Source organism: Acanthopagrus latus, chromosome 12, assembly GCF_904848185.1.
Source record: "Acanthopagrus latus isolate v.2019 chromosome 12, fAcaLat1.1, whole genome shotgun sequence".
NCBI classification, from domain to species: domain Eukaryota; kingdom Metazoa; phylum Chordata; class Actinopteri; order Spariformes; family Sparidae; genus Acanthopagrus; species Acanthopagrus latus.
This window is the reverse complement of record NC_051050.1, coordinates 23098987-23108344: the sequence shown is the minus strand read 5'-3', so window position 1 is coordinate 23108344 and position 9358 is coordinate 23098987. Positions and strand designations below refer to the sequence as shown.

Sequence of the window (9358 nt, the reverse complement as noted above, 5' to 3'; positions counted from 1 at the left end):
AGTCATCCATTGACAGTTATCTGTACATCCATGGGTAAAATGCAAGATGAACTGCTAATAGCTAATTCGGCATACTTTTAATAGTGATACTTTTCCAAAATGTGAATGAAAATCATCTAAGAATGACCAGGATCAAGGCAACAGACCAACTCGGTGCTTCTCAAATGGGGGTACTGGCGCCCTTAGAGGTACTTTGGAGTACTGCAGGAGGGGCGTGAGATTTACCTTTCAAGAATATTTGAATCAATAAAACAAATTTGAAAAATTAGTTTGATCACATTTTTTATGTCGTGAATATGATGAAATCTAACACATTAACCTAAAATAGATGCACAGGCATAGTTATAAATATTGTCTTTTATTTTGAAGAGTTCATGGTCGTAAAAGGAAGTGGTGTGGTTGCCAAGTCTGCTTATTCTAAGCGACCTTGAGCTTTTTTTTCTTTAAAGTAGCTTCCAAATGTTGCTGGCTGTGTTTTTCTCTTTCTCTGTTGATGCTTTAATTTATTCAACAGTGGAATATATTTAAATGCACACCAGCATTCTCCTGTTGTTGTGCTGGGTTGCCTGTATTTTGTAGTTTGTTGTGTGGACACCTGTTCCTTGCGCACCTTAAATGTGATGCCCTTTCAATTTTGTTGCACATTGTATAAAGACAACAAACTCTCTAATCTCTAATCTAATCTCTCCTGCCCTTGTACCAGCACAAACACGATATTTCAAGGAAATTAATGGAGTTTCTTAGAAACTTCGCTACAGTGCCCGAGACAAGGTGTGTCAAATGTGGGGAAAAAATGCAGATACAGGGAGTACTTTTTGAACAGTACACTTCAGAAAACTCATTGAACTTCCCCTACATAAATGGGGAAGGTCAAAAATGAAAGCAACACCTTAACTTTAATTGTCCGTAATTTATCCCTAATTTTTTATTTTGCCTGCTGGTTTTGTTCAAGTTTCTTAGAATTAAATATAAATATATTAAATTAGAAGGTCTCGTGTCTCATAAGTGTTTTCCAATGAAATGCACAATAAATTCACACATAAACAGCAGCATAAATCAATTAATTGGACGCCAGGTCGCTAATTTTGGGCTTCTGTTGGTGTGGTTTCTTGTTTCTCTCGCGAGATCTGGCAACACGGCATCTTGACGTCATGACGCAAAATATCGGTGTTTATGTTTACTTTTATGTTAATGTGAACAGGTGTGTGGATGATGTCTCAGACTCCGTGCTAGTCAGAACCGGCAGGATTCTCATGCGACAGAACTTCTGGACCAGCTGGAGATATGTTCTACTTGAAGTGAGACGTGAAGTTTCAGTCGTTCAGCGTTAATTGTTTATGCTAGCTCGTTAGCCTGCTAGTGTTTGTTGTTAGCATCCATTAGCAAAGTGAATGGGCTCGTTAGCAACTGTTTAGCGAACTCGGCTGACGCTAAATGCGTTCGTTCATCGTTTTTCGACATGAAAACTGAAGATATATCACAGACTGATACGAACTGACACTGAACCAACGCTTGGTGGTGATGGACGGCGCCGGAGGAGCGACGCTGTCGTTGGACGTTTGTCCGCCATCTTGTTCTACATGGAGACTGGTCAGAGCTGCTTCTCTGGACACCTGCCGGCCTGCAGACTGGACTCAGATCGCTTTAACAAGGTACCACACGGTCACCTCCTGGCTCATTGGAGTGAAAAGTACTCTAAAGCCTCACATCAGGAATTTTATTTACATTTGTGTTACTAGATGCCATCTTGTACCCATTTTAGACTGGTCAAAAATCCCGCTTAAACCTGTTGAGATCCGGTTTTTGTGTGCATTGGGAATGTGTAAACTCTGCTTTCACTACACACACGTCAGTAAACACAGGATTTGATCTAAACCTAAGACCGAGCAGAACACGCCGAATTAGTGGGTCTGCACCGGTTGACCCGCTAAAAATGGTCTCTTGACCCCATTCCCACTTCCTGCTGGTGATTTTATCTGAAGCCTCATGTTGTAAATCACTGAAGTCACTGTTTACGTCACAAATGTGCCCCTAACAGAATACAAAACAACAAAAGACCCATTGTGAAAGAGGCGCCTGTAAAACGGTGGATAAATTCTTCTGAGCGTGACAACCCTAATGAAATGACTCTTTTCTCTGTCAGAATTTGAGTCATTCGGTTCGGTCCAGTAACATTTGGAAAGTCTAGAAGAGCGGCACGGTTCAATTATTTTATCCCCCTACTAATTTACCTGGGCTCTAGGAAGTCGAGCTTCTCAGGTTCACTGAGCAGCTATCATAGGAATGAACAGGACTCCACCTCCAACAGCGTCCAGTAATAAAACATCCCCAAATAGACAGTACACCCTGTACTTTGCTAAAAAAATATTTAAAAACTTTGAGAACCGTGTCTGTAACTCACTGAATCTGTTGCAACATTATTCTTTACTCCATGAAGTCTGTGAAAAAAAAAAACATGCCTCAGTCTGACTCGCGGCCGCAGCTGCTCCTTCCCCCTTTATGTGCGGTCTGCTGGAGCGTCTGCTCCACTGATTTCTGCCCTCCAGACGGCTGCAGATACAGCAAACCAGATGTAGGACAGAGCTCACGTGAACCGCCGCTGCTGCTGACCTAATCCCTGAGGACCGGGAAACGGCGTGGAGAGAATAAAAGATAGTATTTTGGAGTAACGCTCTTTTTGTTCTGTAATTTGTAGTGTGCGAGGATAATGTTTTTTTATTTTTCATCTCAGTTAAATTCATTCACACATCATTTGTGAGCAAACACACTGACCTATATGCACGTCATTGATGAAACAGTTTTATGATGTGTGTTTATAGGTTAAACAGGGATTTGTTGTAGGAGGGGGTGGCGGGGGTGTTTCGAGGATTCTTTACGATAAAATCAGCATTTAATAATCAGTCAGTGGCAATTTAAATCCTGTGTAGCTTTAAGTAGAGTGGGTCTTAAAGGATAAGTTCATCCAAAAATAGAAATTCTATTATTATCTCCTCACCGTCACACTGATAGAAAATCGGGTGAAGTGTGATAGTCCGCACAACATTTCTGGAGCTTCACAGAAGAACAGTGATGCAGCTAAAACAACTGAAAGGGATGTAAAAGACACTATAAAAAACAAAACAAAAACAAACAAACATAAAATGGCTCCATACAGCTCATCTGGTGTAATCCAAGTTTCCAAACTGTTTTGAAAAGACGCTGCTAAGCTTCAAGTGTTAGCACAGATCCCTTCTTAAGTCTGTGTACGAGCGTGAACGCACGGCGAGGGTGTCAATCACATCTTTTCAAATTTTGGGATCTTGGGGCTTCTGAGTTTTGGTCTCCATCTACTTCAGTTGTGTAGGAAAGTGCTGCAACGCTGTTTTAATGCCAGTTTTCATTTTGGGTGAACTGTTCCTTTAAAACAGAGAAAGCTGCACTTTCATTTGTTGGTGTGACGAACATTGCGCTCAGGGCTGCCTTTAAGAAGGGTTTGTCACTTTCTAAAAATTGAGACATTTGACCACAAAATGAAGCCACATCAGTAGATAGTTAGTTGTTAGTCCTTTTGTGTTTTAACTTTGTTGTTTTGGTACTTTTGAGTCAAGTAAAGGATCTGAGAAACTCTCCCACTATTTTACTGCACAGACATCCCTGCATGTACAAGCAGGCAGTCAGACCAGGCTCATATCCATTATTATCTCTCCACAGGTGGAACTTATGACTAATCGACCATGTAGTACACATTTAACAGAGCGTTCTTCTGTCTCGAGGCAGCGCACATTCAGAGCCGGCTTTACTTGCTGACAAATTAAACACTCCTTTCTCCAACATGAAATTATACTTCGTTTATCAGGATTCTGCGCCTCTGTTAGTTTTACCTTGACTCATAATTACACAACTCTCTCACATACCGAGACACACACACACACACACTCAAGAACAAGAACCTCCTGCACACACAAGTGATGGGAGGTCACATGCAATGTTTTGGCTTCTGCTATACAGGCTGCGTCTTTCCTGCTGATAAACAGAAACTGGTTTGAACTGGATGAGGACACAGAAGGCACAGACAGAAGGAGGGAATGTGCAGCGACAGACAGACGGACAGACAGACAGTCAGACAGACAGACAGACAGACGGACAGATAGGCATCACGTTTTGTAAGACCTGGTCATGTTGCCATGAAAGATGAACCCTTTGTTTTCTTAATGGCTGACTAGAAAAGGTGTCCTTTTTGTTCTTGGGTTACCGAATTGGTGGAATGAAAGACAGGCGTGAGTCTCACGAAGGAGTTTGAACAAAACGTGGAGACACGGAGACACATGCTTTCACCAAACCAACAGCACTTTAATACAATGTTGATGTACTTGAGTTACATGAGGATTTCCATTTTCTGCTGCTTTACACTTATAGTCCACTGCATTTAAGATGGAAATATTGTATTTTTTACTCCAGTTTTTTGCTTTAGTTACTTTGCATTTTGGTGACTTTATGAATACAGTAGTATATGCATTTACTAAAACTAACTCCACTTTTACCAGCTGCAGCTTTTAAAGTAAACATATTTATTGTAAATCATATAATGTACATTGTTGTGGCTGATTCTGCGTCATGAGTCATTGGAATTTAAGTACTTTAGATACTCTTTGATGCCAGTAATCATGTACTTCCCTCAAATACTAATTTGAATGCAGGAGATTCAGTCATTATCTCCCCACCCCCATGGAGAAGCTTTGTAGTCCACAAAACATTTCTGGAGCTTCACAGACAAACAGTGTTGCACCAATCTAATTGGTGCAACACTTCTGTAGCCGAAGACTTGTTTTCATACATAAAAAACTGAAAACAACATTAAATGGCTCCACACAGCTCGTCCGGTGTAATTTAAGTCTCAAGATCCCAAACTGACTTGAATAAACGTTATTTACACACTTTTTTTTTAAAGCTGGAAACTAACTCGCTGCAGTTAAGCTAAAGCACAAGCTTGGTCACCCAACAAGGTTTTGACCAAAGTCTTTCAGACTCAGTTTGGGATGTCGAGGCTTCTGGAGACTTGGATTACACCACGAGCTGTAATCCTATTTTTCCGGATCAGTTGTCTAGGAGAATAAATGCTGCATCGCAGTTTTGCCTTCAGGCTCTACAAATGTTTTGTGGACTTCACCCAATTTTCCATCAGCATGCGGGTGACCAGCCCTGTCGTGAGGGTTCACATTACATGTGTTCTTCCAGACTTTCATTTTGTGTCTAGGAGGGCAGGGTGGTGAACTTACTGATGAGAAAGGCTAGCAAGCTAGTGACTGCAGTTCAAGACAGCATTTCAACATGTGTACGGGTGAAAACACAGGACATTTTAAAGGCGACCACTGGGCAGTTTCTAGCCATTGTTGTGCTGACAAAAAAGTTTTTTTTTTTTTTTTAGCGAGAGCTGGCGACGTCTCGAGCCTTGTTTGTGGCAGTCAAAACAAGATCTTTTCTAAACCTAACCAAGAAGGTTTTGCTCTCACCTAACCAGAGCTAAAACTGAAAATTGAACCAAAAGAAATTAAAAGTTTCAGCATATCCATTGTTTGCAAAAAAGTTAACTGCCACAACTTTTTTTCTGTCATGTGAGTTGAGGTGATGAGGTAATTATTGTGTGAACTGTTCCTTTAAGTACTACTTCCACCGACGCATATATAGGTCGTGCTTGACTAAAGTCATCTGTTCGGCTTTAAGTACCTGAAGTGTTTGTGTGTTTGTTCAAGCCGCACATGCGTTAGACAGACACACACACACACACACACACACACACACACACACACACACACACACACACACAAGGTACTTCACAGGCATCTGGGCTGACGGCCAGTTCAAGGGGTGTCCTTGACGACTTCTAAACACAGCTCGGGTTTTGGTGGCTACGCTGTGTGCGGATCACCTGTTTCCAAGCCCAGAAAAAAAGCTTCATTTCCTATCAAATCAAAACCACTTGTGGAATAAAATGTAAACATGCACGAACACACATGTTGAGTTATTGTGCACAGGTGTCTGAGCTTCGTTCTGCTTGATGACATACAGGAGAGGCCGCTTCAAAACTGTTGAAACCTTCGCCCTTTATTTTGGCATTCTGTTCATCTGCCGACGCCCAGCCAACAATCTATGAGCGCTACCCAGCTGCCAAAAATAAACACGAGCTGTCTGCATCCATAACGACACTGCGAGACAGAATTTATGAGAGGTTTGTGCGCCTTGTTCCTCTGCGCAGTGATTACAATCAAAGCCCACGAGCAGAACAGAGACCAAAACCAAACAAGCGCCCGGAATAAGAAAACATAAAAAAAAAAAAATAAAAAAAAAAAAAAGTAAATACTTGTTTTATTTTTTAATGGTAGAATTAAAAATAAACAACCGATCAAGTGTTGTTGAAAAGTAGGTCTGCTTTGTGGTTATGTTCGGGTTAGGTTCAGGGACAGACTGCGGTTTGTGTTCAGATAAGGACTAATGGTTACCATGGTGACAATACTAACCACATGGCTGAGGTTAAGCATCGAACGTGGCTGTGGTTAAAGAAAAAAAAAAAAACACCGTTGACTCGAGGAAACTTGAGGCCCTGGTGGAATACAACTGAGTGCATTTATTAAACTACTGTATATTTTGAGGTACATGTACTTTACCTGAATATTTCCTGTTTATGCAACTTCCAATTTTTACTCCATGAGGAGGTGAATGTTGTACACAGCTCTGTTTACTTTACAGATTCAGATTATGAATAAAAAAAATACAGGTCAGCTAATGACGTAATATTACGGATTAAGCTACTCGGCAGTATTTAAAGTTTAATTAGCTTCACTTCTGCCAGCCGCAACAATAATGTGATGAACGCATTAACGCATCAATAGTAAATACAACGAAGTGAACACGTGTTTTGTATAGTTCGACGGTAAAAGGAGCTTATTGTGACCCACATTGGCGTTTGTTGCGTGTGTTGGTTCATAGTCCAGCATTCCTGCACTGTAGGACTTCTCGATTGGCAATGTAACTCAAAACACAAGCCGGTTTTTCTGGCTTTACATTACATCTGAAGCTCATGATGGCTCTTACAAACTGCTGTTGCACATTATCGCGGGCTCTGTCTCTTTTTTCTTGCATAGTTAAGAGCGCAAGTCCTAAAACCTGGATTCCCATTAGCACTTCTGCACTTCTATTTCCCTTGTCTCCAAGTTAATGAGTCTTTTTAACTGGTTTTCAGTTAAATGGCTGAAATAAGATCTGTGTATAACACAAATCGCTGTCTAAAAAGTGTCTAAATGACACTGCAGAGGTTCATCTACTCACTAGTCCGTCTCTACAGATCCACTCAAGTTACAAACTATTCCAACTCTGACTTTACAGCTTGTACATTGATGAGTTTATAGTAAAATGTGTATAAAATATGTCGAAATGTGGGCTCCAGACTAACTGTTTATACTAGTAGTGCTTTTTTTAAAAATTCTATTTTTACCACTAAAAAGTAAACGCATTTCTTATAAATCTATAAATAGTATGCAGACAGTTTACAGAAATAACAATGTTTTATTTTGAAGGAAATCCATGTGGCGCCTCCTGAAGCTGTATTTAAAAACCATCAATAACAGTTTGAACTGTGTTTAAATAGTGTTAAAGTTATAGTGTTTTCCCTTTCTTACAATGACACAGGCTTGCTTTGTTTTTTTTATCCCTGTATTAAGATATGTAATAGTTTATTATTAGACACCTTGTGATAACGATTCAGTCACAGAATCTTATTCTCCAAGTCGGACAGTCTTTTTTGGGGGGGTTGGTGGATCAAATTTTGAGGGCACTAAATCCTAAATTTGCCTGTGCAGGCTTTTGCAGAAATCTATATAATATTTAGATTTTATTTGTACTAGATGGGAAAATTGCAGGATTTCCACCCTGAAGGGGATCATGACTTGCAGCTCATCTGATATTTGTCGATATGTTTCAGTGTGAACTAAACACAGAAAGATTAACTCTGACAGTGAGAAATGTACAGTGGCCTTGAGGGTCAAAACACAACAACATTTCACAAAACACAGAGTGGTACAAGACAGAAACAGGAAATGACATTGAACTGTTGCCAGGGGCTCGGGTTCTGTCCAATCACAAACAAGAAGTGTTGTTCCACCTTTTGTGTAATCTGAAATGTTCCCACATAGCAGAGCTGCTCTGACCCGCCGCCGGGCCGCACAGCACCACCTCTGGTCTGTAATTCATTGCCTGTCATGCTCGTGTTTCCTGGAAATGTTGTGTGGTTTGACCTGCAGGGCCACCGTAGAACGTGTGACCAGTGAAACATCCAATAAATCAGACATTCTGGATGAAACACTCGCTGGTGTTGTTATGCCGTTATTCATTTGTACAGCAGTGGATTCATTCAGCAAACACAAACGCGCCGACAAAAACAGGTGTGTTACCTGTTGAGTGCAGCTGCTGCTTCACCAACAGGTGGCAGACATGTAACACACAGTACACAGTTTAAAGGAAATCGGTTTCTCTTTGTCACCAGCTGATCCGGGATCAGAGATTATTCACCAACAGCTATAAGAAAAGTGAAATTATCGATGATACGTTCTGCAGTTTGAGATTAATTTGTCAAATTAACAAAATGGGAATATCTTGACAAGCTGATAGTGAGCTGTATGAACAAAAACTGTTTTATTGGTGAGAAATTTAAAAAAGATAACTAATAATATCTATTGATTAATTGACTGAGAGACAGTTCATAACTGTTGGAAAGTCGATTAAGAGTTTAAATAAACTTTTAAAGGCCCAATCCCAATAAAAAAGATGATCTGCTGCTTCTGTTTGATTTGATCTTTTAGATTTTGCCTAAAAGTCGTCACCTTGAACCCCTTTAATATTCACTTTCCCACAATCCACTGGCATTGATCAATGACTTAATCAAGAAGATAAGTGTCAGATTTATTGATCATGATTGTGATGGATCGTAGCAGCCCTGTTATATCCACTCCTCAAACTAAATTTGGGATATAGGTGCCTGTACGCATGTGCATGGATATGCAATAAAGGTGTTTGTGTTGTCAAGTAAACAATCAAGTGAAACAGGTATCCCTAATTAATTCTGAGTGGTGTATTTATAATTAATTGGGTGTTTTGTAGCAGCTCTGTTTGAAGGAGAGGACACTCGAGGAATAAGGCGATTCAGGAGTTGATGCAGTCTGTGGCGCCCCCTGGTGTTCGTGTGTAGCTACAACAAACATCATGGTGTGATGAGTTGTGATGGCTGCACATTTGTTCAAGTACAAACTTCAACATGATATGGGAAAATACTGAGGGAACATTTACTACCTTTACTTTTTTATACTTTAGATGAATTTTACTGATGATA

The 9358-nt window shown here is 40.3% G+C and overlaps 1 long non-coding RNA gene across 4 annotated transcripts in view; it reads left to right on the top strand.

Annotated features, from left to right (window-relative positions):
- The first annotated feature begins 1147 nt into the window (after positions 1 to 1147).
- The window catches only part of LOC119029895, a 33229-nt gene continuing 25018 nt past the window's right edge, over positions 1148 to 9358 (top strand). For all 4 annotated transcript variants that reach the window (XR_005078122.1, XR_005078120.1, XR_005078121.1 and 1 more), the window contains exon 1: positions 1148 to 1652. This is a non-coding gene — a long non-coding RNA (uncharacterized LOC119029895). The remainder of the gene's footprint in view (positions 1653 to 9358) is intronic.